This window comes from Furipterus horrens, unplaced genomic scaffold (assembly GCF_987537825.1).
Source record: "Furipterus horrens unplaced genomic scaffold, mFurHor1.1.pri manual_scaffold_3, whole genome shotgun sequence".
NCBI lineage: Eukaryota > Metazoa > Chordata > Mammalia > Chiroptera > Furipteridae > Furipterus > Furipterus horrens.
In genome coordinates, this window is record NW_028327173.1 from 162,270,748 (window position 1) to 162,287,378 (window position 16,631).

A 16,631-nucleotide genomic window follows, 5' to 3' on the forward strand; every position below is an offset into this window, starting at 1 on the left:
AAAGGGTACAAACTTCCAGTTATAAAATAAGTAGGTTCTGGGGATCTAATGTACAGCATGGAGACTATAGTTAATACTACTGTATTACGTAATAGAAAGTTACTAAGAAAATATATCTTAAATGTTCTTACCATAAAACATAAATGCTAATCATATGAGATGGTGGAGGTGTTAACTAATCCTACTGTGGTAATGATTTTATAATATATAAGCATATCAAATAAGCACACTATAAACCTTAACCATATACATTGTATGTTGATTATATCTCAATAAATCTGAAAAAATTAAAATTAAGTGAATAAAAGTAAACAATTTAGTGGCATTTAGTAAATTCACAATGCTTTGCAACTGGCACCACTAGCTAGTTCCAAAATATATTATTATGGCAAACAAGAAAAAAACACTTGTAGTTCATGAACTAGAACTTTTTGATGACTTTTAATTAGACATTCTTCATCTATTTGGCATTCTGCTTGAAGGTTGAATTAGGGAATATAAATATTGATAGTATGGATATGAATAATATATTAGAAATTCTATATTTTTACTCTGAATATTTTTCAATTTATTACCACTAAGTCAAGAGTATGTTTCTTTAATTTTTAGTTTGAGAAATGAACTACTATAGTTTTGCCCCAACATTAGGGAGCTCAAAAATACAGTCAATTCTAAAATGATCATTAATAGCACCCATTCATAATAAAGTGTATGAAATTATTAAAGGATGGAAGAATCTTATGAACGGATTTTTCCTTTCTTAAAAGATCCAAACTTAGGGAATAGTTACATGCAAACATTACATTGCATATCACCTGTGCTTGTTACTATTCTCTTTTGGTGATACTGTCAACAAATGATGCTTTGATTTCATAACTATTAGACCACCTTGTGTCATGTTTAGTGTTGCAGAATATTTTTTATCATTAATTCCAGTGGTTAGAAGCAAATGGCACTTTCTCTTTAAATTCAACTGGAAAAATCCAAAATCATATTTTGCATTTACCAAGGTGATTACTGAAAATTATGTTTAAGGTTGCATTTATTTTAAAACATGAATACATTCCATACCAACATCATAATGAACGGTATTCCAATGTTACAAATTTGAATCACTATTCTGTTTGAAGTTTTAACTTACTATATTTTTGGTGTTTTGCAAATGTATGGTTAATTGATGAAATGAGGAAGTACAAGGTCTATATTTATACCATCATAGACTGCCTGGGTTTGACTTCCAGCTCTACCATTTATAAGCTGTGTGGATTTGGCCAAGTTATTTTACCTTTCTAATCTCAATATTTCTTTTATAAAATGAGAATAATAAAATATTTGTCTCAGAGTTGTTTTGGTAAATTAACATTTATAAAGTGATTTTAACAGTGACTGACAGATTATAATTGCTATGTAAGTGGTTGTTAAGCAAAAATATATAAATATCAGAGTCCTTCCATGAACACTTAAACATCCATTCAAAAGCAGTAATTAATAGCATTATTTCCTTAGCAACAATACACAGCTTTGATACTACAGTGTAATAAAAGTTATCCTCAAGTTTTTTGTTTTTATTTTTCTATCCTCACCCAAGGACATTTTCTCATTGCTTCTAGAGAGAGAAGACGGCAGAGAGAAACATTGGCTGGTTGCCTAATGGTACCCAGACCAGAATCGTAAATGCCAGACCAGGGATCAAACCTACAACCTAGGCATGTACCCTGACCGGGGTCCCCCACCCCCATCCCCTGTATCAGTCTGTGGCCTGTTAGGAACCAGGCTACATGGCAGGAAGTGCGTGAGGGGCAAGTTTCATCTGTATTTACAGCCACTCCCCATCACTTGCATTACCACCTGAGCTCCGCCTCCTGTCAGATCAGCAGTGGCATTAGATGCTCATAAAGTGCACAATAAATGTAATACACTTGAATCGTCCCAAAACCATCCCCTTCCCCGGTCCATGCAAAAATTGTCTTCCACAAAACCGGTCCCTGATGTCAAAAAAGGTAGGGGACCGCTCGTTAAGAGATGACATTTACCCTGACTGGTGTGGCTCAGTGGATTGAGTGCTAGCCTGCAAACCAAAGCGTTGCCCATTCGATTCCCAGTTAGGGCACATGCCTGGGTTGCGGGCCAGATCCCCAGTTGGGGGCACAGGAGAGGCAACCACACATTGATGTTTCTCTCAATCTTCTTTCTCTTTTACCCTCTCTCTAAAAAGTAAATAATTAATTAAATAAAATAAAATAAAGAGAGATGACACTCCAACCAACTGAGCCACACCAGCCAGGGCGATCCTGAAGTTTTAATAATGAGAAATTCAGGTGGTAAGCACATGGCTGTGTACAGTTTATTATACAAGTAATACTACAGAAAATGCTTGTTGCACAACTTGAAGCCAAGCTGGTAAATGTTTCAACAATCACATTTTAAATTTACCACTCCTAATAAACTAACTGCTTGCTGGCTCTCTCAATGTCATGCTAAACTCCACATGTTTAACTTCTTATCTCTGATAATGGCACCACCACTCTGCCAATAACCAAGGATGGAGAGCAGAATCATCTTAAACTCTTCTTAGGCTCTCCTTGTCTATTCACAGCCAATCATCAAGTATTGATACTTCCCTAAGATTATTTTTGTTGTGCCTCTAATCCTTCCCTTTCTACTACTGTCACTTTGATTTACAGAATTATTTCTTTTGTTTAGACTGCTACAGTCTCTCTCACTGTAGTCTCTCTGGTCCTGCTTTCAAACCTCACCTCAATCCACTGCAATTTGCTTTCATTCTCATCATTCCCAAGAAGTTACTCTTCCTGGGGCCATCAAAGACCTATTAGCCATCAACACCGAGTTACGCCTTCACTTCTTATCTAGTGAGATTTCTTGGTCAATTAACACTCTTTCCTCAAAATTCCATTCTCCAATGTTACCTAAGACCTTGCTCTCTCTTGATTTTCCTCCTTACTTTTTAAAAAATAATTTTTATCCACACCCAAGGACATGCTCATTTATTTATTTACTTACTTAGTTATTTTTATTTATTATTTTTTTTAAGAGAGAGAGATGGGGAAGGGAGGGAAAGAGAGAGCAGGGAAAGAAACATCAATGCGACAGAGAAACATGGATCTGCTTTCTCCCGTATATGCTCTGACTGGGGACTGAACTGGCAACCTAGGCATGTGCCCTGACTGGGAATAGAACTTGCAACCTTTTGGTCCATAGAAGGTTGCTCCAACCAACTGAGCCATACTGACCAGGGCTCCTCCTTAATTTTAACTGTGTTTCTTCCCTGGGGCTTTTTCTTCCCTTTATTCTTTAAATCTTGCTGTCCCGCAGGATTTTATCCTTGGCTTTTTTATCTTCTCATTCTTCACTTGCATGATTATTTTTCTACTACCCCCAAAAGTCTATGATTCATTAAGCTGCAAACTCCATGAAAACAAAGCCTGGCTCGGCCTTGTTCTGAATGCTACCCCATTGCCTAGCAGATAGTCAGCCCTTTTTCTGGACCTGTGCCCCAAGCTCCAGACCTGTACCCTAGTTGCATCATTTTACTAGCTGTGTGACCTTGGGGACATTAAAGCACCTGTGCCACAGTTTCCTAATATTATATATACAGTAAGGAAAATAGTAATACCTATCTCAGGTGGTGGCTGTGAAATTAAATACATTAATAGATGTAAAGCACTTAGAATACTGCATGGCACATAATAAACATTATAAAATGTTTGGTGCTGTTATCATTACATATCCAACGTTTACTACCTAACAGTTCCCTGAAGTTACACAGTCACACCAAATTCAACATGTCCCAAACTGAACAAACTCCAACATCAATCTACCCACACCATTTTTTTCTTCCTAAAGTTCCTATTTTGGTTAGTAGCAACACCACTCATGCACTTCCCTAAACTCCTGTTCCATCCCAGTAAGTCATCAAGTCATCTTTCATCTCCATTACATAAAATTCCCCCCACCTACCTCTACTGCCACAGCCTAACCTCTGGTCTCCTTGTCTTGCTATACACACTCCCTGACTCTTTGCCATCATTGCTGCCACAGTAACATTAAAAAAAATAATTTTATCTTCAGGATAAAATACAAGGCCTTCATGATCAGGTTGTTGCCTTCTTTGTCAGATTCATTTTTCATAACTCTCTTTCTTTATCTTCTAAAAGTAGTAAGGACAAAAATCAGAATAACAATAGTAGCGGACAGTTAGTAAGGAAATGGCAGTTTAAAGAACTTAAATAAGTTGCCCAAAGTCACAAAGCTGGTGTATGGCAGGGTCAACACTCAAAGTTGAATCTACCTCCAAAGCATGTGCTTTACTCACTACACTGTGCTGCTGTCCTACTGTGGCTGTCCTCCTAAACACATGTCACTTCCGCCTGACACCTTTGCACATTTTATTCCCCCCATGAGGAATACCTCTCCCATTGTGCCTATATATTCTACAAAACTGGGCTCAAACAATTCCTTCAGTAATTGTTAGAATTTTGCTTTATGTGTAAAAAGGGGATCACAGAAGAAAAGAACTTAGAAAATCAACTTTTAGGGAAAAGGGAAGAGTTAAAAATGGTATTTATAACCAGTCATTTAGAAGGCATGTAATAAATGTCAATTTCCTTTCAGATGTAAAGGAATAGCTATTGTTAAAGATATGGCTCAGGCTTCTTCTCCTCTGTTAAATCTTCACTAACTTCATTACCAGACAAAATTTAATATCTACCATTTACACACTTCTCATGTAGTTTTATCAAAGTGCATTGTATTTGTTTAACATCTTCCCTAATCCTTAAGAATAGGTATGAATCACATTATAGGGGTTTTCAAAATAGGGCCTCAGAGATTTAGCAAATATATATACAACAAATGTTTGTTGAATCTTAATGCTAGACTAAGATCCATTTCACTAATTTTTTCAAACACTGGGAGTGGGCCCTCACTGACTAACACCATGATTTCTTATGCAGGGTAGTCCACAAAAGAACTCAGCTGTCCAACGTTTTTTCTTTTCTCCTTTAAATGAAACTCCTGCTGCATCCTGTGGAACTAGTCTGCACTTGGGAACCCCAAAGTATCTTAAACTTTTCCCTTCCATCCTTTTGTCAGCCCTATTTCCTTTCTGCTTATACAGTGTGATTAGAAAACAAAAGACAACAGGCCCAAAATGGAGTCACTTATGTTAAAGCTCATGTCAACAAGCTGAGATTTAATTTAGTTTCAGCTCTCCTAGAAATGGAATCTAAAACCGGTCATTAGGAATTGCCCAGTCAACACTTGTTAGGGAATCTGCTTGATAGATTCATGCCATTCCCTAAAGGAAAGTAACTTTGTTATAACCAGCTTGCTTTTTTTGCCAAGTGTAACTTCCTTGTTCCTTCTCCCTTCTGCTTATAAAAAATCTTTCATTTTGTACAGCTCCTGGGAGCTCCTTTCTACCTCCTAGATTGGATGCTGCCTGATTTGAATTCATTTTTACTCAATAAACTCCTAAAATTTTTAATATGCCTCAGTCATCTTTTAATAAATATTACCTAGACTTTAAAACTCTGGTCACAGCCTGGTAGCTCATAAACCAAATTAGATTTGACTTGTAGTCAATTTTTTAAAATTTACGTCAATTTTTAATAATTAGGAGCTTTGTGTTAAAATCTAAATTCCAGATTTTCTGTGAAAATTGAAAGATTAAGCAGATTTAAGTTCTTGCAAAATATCAATTGGCTATAACTGAGTAGAGGCTGCCCTTCTTGGATGAGGCTGCTGGAATGTCAGCCTGAATTATCCTTACCAGTATTCAAGCTTGTTACCTCTGTTTTAAGAACTAGACCAAGCTCCAAATAGTCCTGAAGTGATTTCCTAGATCTCTGGGGCCCCACTAATCTCAATCACAGTTTAGTCCAAAACACCTATTATTTACGTCATCTGCAATTAATGTTACTTTATGGAAACTCTGGCATTATTATCTTGACATTGCAGAGGGCAGAGATAGAGAAGCTTTGGGGCAAACAGAAGGCACCCCAGAAAAACCTTACAGTGTGACAATAATAATTATTGGTCACTCATGCAACAAATATTTGTCCTACTCCTGCTTTAGAGATTTCCAGACTGCTAAGACAATATTTCTGATGTAGTACCAGGTACCATGATAGCACTTTACATACATGATCTCATTTATTCTTCTCAATAATACTGTGAAGTAGACATATCCCATTTTACAAATAAGGAAACAGTGGCAAACCAGGTTTCTAACCCAACTTTGTTTAACACTGAATCTTTTTTTTTTTTTTTTGGTTTAATTGTTCCAGTTAGTTTTATTTATGTAACATGTAAAAAATTAGGTAAGTCAAAAGAGAACTCACACCTATACCCCAATTCCAATCCAACACCACAGCATTCATTCCAGTCTTCCGCTTTTCATAGTGTACCTTTCCTCTCTGCTCCATTCCCTGTATAACCAAGGTCTTGACCACAGGTCATTCTCTTTTGTTTTGCCAACATTTAGGCCAAGTTCTTTCCAGCCTCCAACTGCCTTCTGCTTGAGAATGCTTGGTTGTTGTCTTTTTTTTTTAAGTATATTTTATTGATTATATTGTTACAATAGTTCCAATTTTTTCCCCTTTGCTCCCCTCCACCCAACACCCCCCTCCACCAGCAATCCCCCCCCCCCAAGTCCATGCCCATGGGTCGTACATACAAGCTCTCCCGCTTCACCCTTTCATATATTCTTCTTCTTCTTTTTTTAAATAAATAAATGATTAATTAATTATTTTAACAATAAAAAAATAACAATCCCTCCCTCTCATACTTAAGTCCCTTTATAATCTTATAAAGGACAATGGGCAAAGGTCTCATGCTCCTCTAGCTGCTTCAAGCTGGACATGGTCGTCGTCCTCCTACCTGCCCTTGGGTCCAGAAATCCCTAATAAGAGTGGGGGTGTGAAGGGGAGGGTGGCCTTCCCACATGGGGAAGGATCACGCAGACTCCAGGTCAGTTGGCTGTCCCCGGACAACAGCGTGCTTGGTTTAACAGGCTAGCATCCTTGTTGTGTTCTGGGGGTAACGGATTTAGCAACAGGGTTAAAAGACATCATTCAATCCAAACCACTAGATGACAAAAGGCAGGGATTAATTTTTCAATGTTCCACATTAGGGAAAAGAAGGGCTTCTTTGGAGGAAGGTGTGCCAGGCACATCTCACTTGTCCAAAACCCTTTTGCCCATTATACTTAGTTAGGGCTGAGGGAAATATTTTAGGTTTCCCCCCTCTCAGACCTCTGGGCCCTCTCTGTCCAAACCATTAGGATAGAAAAGAGAAACCAGTTTTAAAGTGAAGCCCACAGACCACCCCATACTTCACCAACCCAGCCACTTAGTTCAGCCAAACCATTGAGTCTCAGAAGGCAGCGCTGCAGACAGGATTAAGTGAGGCCTATATGTACAGACAATCACTCAGGTAATGAGATCATAGGCTTATGCCCTTTGAAAACAGAAAACACATGTTAATTTCTGTAACACAACCCACAAACAAGTCTCTAAATCTGTAAGACTGTCTTATTGGAAAGACATCCAGTTGCAAGGCATTTGACATAGTTTAACTTTCAAATGAAAACATATTTTAAATGAATCTTGTAGTCTTTTGAATTACTGGGTGAATTTATCTTTATTATCATTGCACGGTCCAGAATCTACTTCTTGGCTTTGAAGGTCCAGAAATTGGGACCTGAGTGCATCCTGAGTTGATCAGCCCAAAAGGACTAATTTGTAGGCACCAAACTATCAGGAGACATGTCTTGATCAAAATGTCACCTCATTATTTTACAAGTTAGATACTCATGTTAGCAAGTCAATGCATTCTCTTTTTTATCTTCAATACTTGAGAAGCTAAATTATAATTGAAAGTGGCGTAGGAAGCAAGCTATTGTGCAGAAAAAATTAATTGAAAATTTTACTGGGTAGTTCATACAACTGTTTAACTTATTATGCCATTCTATCAAGACCTTGCCACCCTATCAAGAATCTATCATGGGACCAGACTGATACCAAGCTATTCTTCTCTTCAGGTAACCTCCACCCTAGATGGTGATCAAAACACACTGTGACAAATCATTTTGTTTTGTAATCTTCTCTAGACTCCATGTAGACCACCAACTCCCTTTCTGTTATTATTCATTTTCTTCAGAAATAATATAATTGATTAAGCCACAATTTTTTAACATTTATCCAGACTCTGATTCAATTCCTAGGCCTTACTTTTGCATCTTTTGTTCCTGGAAAAAAAATACTGTTTTCTAAGGGAACTATAAAAAAAAAAAGCTGATCTGATTCATTTTACGCTGATTAATTCTCATCTTCTAGGAAGCTCTTCATAGTAGCCCTTATAAACTGTCTCAATTGTTATATTTCTATTTCACTTGTGATTGCTATGTCTTGTCTTTCTAACCAGATTGTAACCAATTGGAGGGCAGTAACAATAATAATAAACTTAAAGAGCTTTGCTATATGTTCCCATTTTATTCACAAAACCACATAATAAATAATTTATGTAAATATTTTTCTCTGCCTTCTCCCCCTGCCCCCCCCCAAAGATAACAACTGAAGTTAAGAGAATTAAATTGACCTTCCCATGCTTGTAAAATTAGTCAATGACAAGACCAGGTTCTGGTCCCAGATCTTACGGTCACCATTCACCACACCTTCTAATACAGTAGGCTCCTTCTGCGTGACCATGCTTAATATTCTCTTCTGTGCTCCAAAGCACCACATTTTAGAAACTCAATAATTAATTACAGAAGTTCATTATTGTAAGTATAAGCTAAATGAGTCATAACTCTTACTATTTGCATATTAACAATTACAGTCACACTTCTCAACAATGCAAGTGGTTATTTTCTGATATTATATTAGATGAGTGTTTCTCAATGTATGGCCAGTGAATTACCTGCATTAGAGTTGCTTAGGATGCTTGTCAGAACTGCCGGTTCCCGGGCTTTTCTCCAATTCCGTTGAACCAGAATTCCTGGAGATGGAGCCCAGAAACATGCATTTTAACAAGCTTCCCAGATGAGAGTTAATCACAGTGAAATGTGACAATCACTGTTCTAAATAAACATGAGTGAACATAAAAGACCAGCTTCTCTTGGAAAGTCAATATCAATATATAAAATAATAGAGAACAGGATATAATATCTTGATTCAAATATAACCCAATTGTAAGATATACCATTATTAATTTTAAAATAACTTTTGAATAGCACTAAATGTTTAAAAAGTTTAATTCTGAATCTAGAATAATTTAAATATTAATAAGGTAAACCTTAGTCCTGAGGAATTTCAATAATTATATTTTATATGGTGTGAAAACAGAAAAGTTTGAAGGTGAGAAATCAGACATGACTTGAGTGGACTTCAAAAGCTAATCTGGGATTAAGAGGAGAGAAAGGACATTTTAAATTAGGGAGATAAAATGAGCCAATGATTTGGATAGGTATAATTAGTTCAGCAAGTGAACAAAGAAAATCTTATAGAAAGAGGGTTATTATTACATTTTAGTAGTTGATAGAACTGGTTAAATAGAATGAGGACAAATTAAGGGAAGTTCTGAATGCCAGACCAATTCATATTTAATGGCTAAGGAGGTGCCTTTATATGTTTTTCAGCAGTAGATGGAAATAATGAAAGCACTGTGTTATCTGGCAATATAGGCAATGTACTCAAAGGGAAAGAAACTGTAGGGAAATCAGTGAGCAGGTTTACTCCAACATACTCAGTGACCTAGGACAGCACCAGAGAGTATGAAGAGCAAGATTTGGATAAAACATTGAAGAATCCAGTCCTGATTTGACTTGAACTTCTGGAAATGTATCTGAGGAACATAATTTTAAGTACATATATAAAGATTCAGTTACAAGACCATTGAATGTAACAAAGTTCATAGTAGTTAATGGAAACAATCTAAATGTCCAAGAAGCAGGAATTGGTTGTCATTAATGGAATATTATTAATTCACTAGGAATGTTTCAGATGAATATATATTAATACACAAAGATATTCACAATATATTGATAACTGAGAAAATGTGTTCAGAATGTCCCAATTTTTGTTTACAAAAATATCTATGTGTTTAGATGCCTAGAAAAGTTTTGGAAGAATATATGTACAGTCAAGTATCACTTGTGTTATCTCTAATACTTCATTCTACATAGTGTGATGAAGGGTGTTCTCTTTTTAATTTTCTTCTTTTTGCTTATTTATGTTTTCTAATTTTTCTAAAATGAATATATTTTGGTTTTGTATTAAGAAAGCAAATTATTTACATTAATCGTTTTAAATTAAAAAATAAGACATTGTCTATAAGGAAACTAAAACAAAACTACATGAACGTTTTAAGCCTAGGTGACAGAGACTGATATTTACATGGAAAAATGTGGGAAAGGTAAGAACAACAAAGCATTTTTAGATCAGGATGGGAAAATATAGTTTTATACATGACTTTGAACGTGGACACACACACACATACACACACACAACCCTCCAGAGAGTACATTGAAAAAAATAACATTGGGTATAGGAGGTAAATGTGGAATCCTTTTAATCTTTTTTTTTAATTAATTAATTAATTAATTTGTTTATTTATTTATTTGTAGAGAGAGGGGAAAGGAGAAAGAGAGGGAGAGAAACATCACTGTGTGGTTACCTCTCACTTGCGCCCCCAACTGGGGACCTGGCGTGCAACCTAGTCATGTGCCCTGACTGGGAATCGAACCAGCGGCACTTGGCTCACTGGCTGACGCTCAATCCACTGAGCCACAGCAGCCAGGGGCTTAATCTTGCTAAGGTTTATTTATCTGTCACAGAGAAGGGGAGGGGAGGCTTACCGCTAATGCTTGAATAGTAATTCTCAAACTTTTTCATGTATCAGAACAACCAGAGGTCTTACTGAAACAGAGACTTCTGTGATGCTAGGATCCACACAAGAGTTTCTGATTCTGTGGAATCTGGAGTGGGACTAGAGAATTTTCAGTTTTTACAAGTTCCCAGACCACACTTTGAGAACGACTGTACTAGAGTTGAGGGCTATGTGGCAAACTGGTGGGTTGGCAGGGCATAAGTATATTTGAAAGGAGAAGTTCTTAGGGAATGATATATACTTGCTCCAATAACAAAACATTAACCACTTGGTGAAAGACCAGGGAAGTAAGGATTCTGAGTTGAAGGTGATAAAAAATATTCCTTGAATTCATTCCTGGTACAGCCTATTTGGACCCATATTTAGGCCCCACTTTTAAACGACCACATAAGGCCTTGGCTGGTGTGGCTCAGTGGATTGAGCACTGGCCTGCAAACTGAAGGGCTGCTGGTTTGATTCCTGGCCAAGGCACATGCCTGGATTGTGGGCCAGGTCCCCAGTTGGGGGCGTGCAAGAGGCAACCAATCTTAGTTTCACTTGCACATTGATGTTCTCTTTCTCCCTTTTCCTCTCTCTAAAAATAAATAAATAAAATCTTTAAAAAAAAATAAAGGACTACATAAGTAAAATTGAGAGAACTGTTTTACAAATACTCTAGCATATTAGAGCTATAATAAAAGAAAACGACCATTCCCCTGCATTCTCTATCATGTATCTTTAATGCCACCAGGACAGACTAGCATCTGGTGAAGCAGCATGGAGTAGAAGCAGCACCTGGTAGAATATCATAGAATTGGATTTGTTTCTGAACAGGTGTGGGACTCCTCATGGGGGCGCTCAGAAATAATTAAATAGGGTATGTACTTTGCAGGAGGCTGGAGTTTCTGCACTAGCAGTTGAGGGCCAGAGCCAGGGCAATTTGACTTACATGAAACTCCTGAATTTAACTCAGAATTTTCTCATCATATCTCGAGTAGAAAGCTACAAAGTTCAAAGGTATATATGCCCAGTATCTTCTAAGAGCCAACTTTTAATTCAGCTAACAATAAAGAACACCAAATTGTTTTTAGAACCAGCAACAAAATAAAAGCAAGATGTTTGAATTATAACTCCTATAGGTTTAATCAGGGTAAGCTGAGAAACAGAAAACCATAGTCTGAGGAATAATTAGACTGTTGCTACACTCTAGTAGTGAGATAAAAAGCACTCATCAAGGGGGTGGCTGCAGACAAATGAAGTAGAAAAGGGATATATAATATCAGCAAGACTTGATAGATGACATAATATTGAATAAATAAATTAGAGTAGAAGTCAATTAGGCCAAAGATGGCAGCTATAACCCAACTAAGAAAAACAGAGAATTTTAAAAGAATAATCATTTTGAGAGTTAGAGATATATTTTTTTGCTTTCTTAAGACTGTGATTTTAGTGTCTGCCATGATGAAGTAACCACTGGAACTAAACCTAACCCAGTTAGCCTGTGATTTTAATTAGGGAAGTGTAGCTTAATCCTTCCTTTAATTATCTCACTTCGAAAGAATTTTCTTCATCTGAATTTTTATAACAATTATTGCTAGTACCACATATTTAGTATTATTAACTGACATATTCTCAAGAATCAATACATGTGAAAATGTCTTATTCCCAAAACAGATTTTGCCCCGCAAAGAGTAAAACCAATGTTTTACACTTGTATCCCCCATAACTTACTCTCTGGCACTATCAACAACTCTATACTGACAAAATATACTTTTTTATAGCATATGGTTCAGATACCCTTTGAAAAATAAAAATACATTAAAATTATGATCAATTTTCTAAGACATGAAAAGTCAGAATGCCATGAAACAATAAAAAGAAACTACAAAGAACTCTCAGAAATTAAATACAAAATAGCATCAATAATGCATTAAAAAGGACTGAAAGATAAAACTGAGAAAATCTCTTAGAAAGTAAAACAAAAAGATAAATAAAATTAAAGATAAGAATTATTAAAAAATAAAAATAGAAAATTTCCCAAACCTGAAGGACCTAAGTTTCTACATTGAGTGTGATTATTACCAAGTATCCAGCCCAATATATAAAGCATGATCCATCCAAAGATATATCAAATACTGAAATGTCAGGATACCAAGAATAAAGAGAAGATTAAATAAACTTCAGAGAAACAGGTTGCACACAAAGGTTTTGGAGTCTAATATTATCCAACTACACTACAATCACCTGGAAGCTAGAAGATAATTGATGAATGACTTCAAAATGATGAAAAGGCATTTCCAACATTGAATTTTATATCTAACCAAACTATAATATGTAAAGATAGACTAAAGATCTTTTTCAGACATATGTGATCTACAAAAATATGCTTCCTTCCCTGACCCGTGTGGCACACTTGGTTGGGCATCATTCCATAAAGCGAAGGGCTGTGGTTTGATTCCCTGTCAGGGCACATGTTTGGGTTGAATGTTTGGTCCCCAAGGAGCAGATGTGAAAGGCAACCGATTGATGTTTCTCTCCCTCTCTTTTTCCCTCCCTTCCCGTCTCTCTAAGAATAAATACATATAATCTTTAAAAAACAACAAAAATGTGTTTCCTGTGCACTTTTTCTCAAGAATTTAAGAATATATTCAGCCAAATTAAAGAAAGAAGACAGGAAATCCAAGAAAGTGAGGAATTAACATGTAAGAGAGGAGGAAGAAATTTCTAAAACAATAGTGGAGAGAAATCCTTGTATGGCAGCTGTGCAGCAGGCCTATAAACAAGTCTAAATCAGAGCAAGAGGTAACTGTTTCAGGAGGGATGTAGCCAAGATTAAAATGGGTCTGAGAGGTAACTTGTTATGGGTGACAATACTGGTAAGCCTGTGGCTGAGTTAGTGGTAGATGATACCCAACCAACTGAGCTACACCGGTCAGGGTTAAATATGTACTTTTTCACCGCTTTTCATTTTGATTTACATAATTACAGATAACATATAAAAAGAAAATTTGTTTCTATTTCTTTTAGTTCTAAATTCTTAAATCATGCATGTGAGCATTTGAAACATATACTAATAATATACCAGTAAAAACTACCAGAGTTACCAGGGCAAGTACAGGTTTATCTAAGTAGGGATTTTACAAAATGGTGAAAGGCCATTATATGAGACGTGTTCCATGGGTTTTGGCTCTACTATGGTTTCCGGTCTATAAATGATTCATTCATTCAATCTACTCATATTGCACAACTTTACAACTCTTCTTTTTATAATCAAGGCACCATGCTAAATTCTGAATTTCCTGAAATCTATAATATTCTCATTTGCACTTAATGGCCTTACATACTATAAAGTGCTTCATCCAGCAGCATATATCTTAATCTGTTTACATTTGCAACTGTTTTTCAGAGAAAATGCTAATTTTTTTTGTAGTGTTCCTAGCATATTTTAATTACAAGCACCTTCTTGAGAAAACTAACATTTTGACAGTTTCACTGTCTTTCCAGATTAGCATAATATATTTAAGAAAAAGAGCAAAAAGGAAAATGAAAATTAAACATGACAAGTTACTAATGGAAACTGAAGTAAAGATAAAAAGGGTAAAGTGATCGCTGGACATTTGTTTAGAAGAAAACAGATCAACTACAAATTTCACAAATCAAGTTTTTAGATTCAATACACTACAAAACCTTTTGAATGTAAAAAGTTGAAATCAAAAGGTCTATAAACTTTAGGCCTTAAATAGTACCAATTCTTTTCATCAAAGAAGGCCACAACAGTTAAGATTGTATTACTTGATTTTATTTTACAGTAGGTGGTGGACATAAAGCAATCCTCCTTATTGAAGTTGACAATGAACTTCACTCAGAACATTTTTAATAATGAATATTTTTTTAAAAAATTCTTACAAATTGTTCTGTAATCAAAATATACAATAGCTTGGAAAACAACATTTAGAAAACAAAAGCCAATGTTAATAGACATTAAAACAACTAGAACAGTACAAGTTTTTTATGGCTCAGACTTTATCGTTTTCTTTTAAGTATATTTTATTGATTATACTGTTACAGTTGATCCAATTTCATCTCCCTTTGCTCCCCTCCTCCCAGTAACCCCCTTCCATCCAGCAATCCCACCCCCCTTAGTTCATGTTCATGGGTTGTGCATGTAAGTTCTTTGGCTTCACCTTTTCCTATATTATTCTTAACATACCCCTGTCTGTTTTGTACCTACCAACTATGATTTTTAATCCCTGCACCATTTCCCCTTTCTCCTCTTTCCCCCTCCCAGCCGATAACCCTCCAAATGAACCCCATACCTATGATTCTGTTTCTAATCTAGTTGTTTGCTTACTTTGTTTTTGTTCTTATTTTTTAGATTCAGTTGTTGATAGTTGTTTGTTGTCATTTTAATGTTCATAGTTTTGATCTTCTTCTTTTTCTTAAGTCCCTTTAACATTTCATATAATAAGGGCTTGATGATGATGAACTCGTTTAGCTTTACCTTGTCTGGGAAGCGCTTTATCTGCCCTCCCATTTTAAATGATAGCTTTACTGGATAGAGTAGTCTTGTTTGTTGGTCCTTGCTTTTCATCACTTTGAATACAGTAGTCCCTCTCTATATCGCAGTTCACTTATCGGGGCCTCGCCGTATCACAGGATTTTAAAAAATATATTTAATTATTTATAGCGAATTTTTCACTATATCATGGGATTTGGCGGTACTGTATACGTATGTTGTTAAAGTTACATTGGTTTAAGAGTGTAGAATATGTTTAAGAACATAAGTAGTGTTTATAATCGTGTGGAAAAGGTAAATAAGGGAGTGGGAAAGGTTAATGAGGGACTGGGAACGGTTTATAAGTGTGTAGGAAGGGTTTATAAAGCCTTAAAATATATATAAATACTAAAATAAATATAAGGCTCCTACTTCGTGGATTTTCACCTATCGCAGGGGGTGTCTAGAATGTAATACCTGCGATAAGTGAGGAAATACTGTACTTCTTGCCAGTCCCTTCTTGCCTGCAAAGTTTCTTTTGAGAAATCAGCTGAAAAGTCATATAGGAACCCCTTTGTATGTAACCCTCTTCTTTTCTCTTGCTGCTTTTAAGATTCTATCTTTATCTTTAAACTTTGATATTTTAATCATGATGTGTCTTGGTGTGGTCCTCTTTGGATCTAGCTTGTTTGGGACTCTCTGTGCTTCCTGAACTTGTATGTCTATTTCCTTTGCCAATTTTGGGAAGTTTTCCTTTATTATTTTTTCACATGAGCTTTCAATTTCTAGCTCTTCCTCTTCTCCTTCTGGCACCCCTATGATTTGAATGTTGGTATGTTTACAGTTGTCCCAGAGGTTCCTAAGCCTCTCTTCATTTTTTTCAATTCTTGTTTATTCATTCTGTACTGGTTGACTGTTTATTTCTTCCTTATGTTCCAAATTGTTGATTTGAACCTCGGTTTCCTTCCTTCACCGTTGGTTTCATGTGGATTTTTCTTCACTTCACTTGGCATAGCTTTCACTTCTTCCCTTATGCGTTTACGGTACTCAGTCATGTCTGTCAAGTCTGTGAGCATCATTATCACCATTGTTTTGAACTCTGTGTCTCTTATGTTGGCTATCTCCTCGTTACTTAGTCCTCCCACTGGAACCTTGATCTGTTCCCTCTTTTGGGCCATACTTCTCTGTCTCCTCAACTTGACAGGCTCCTATGTGTCTTAGGTAGAGCTGTCATACCTGTTATCTTGTA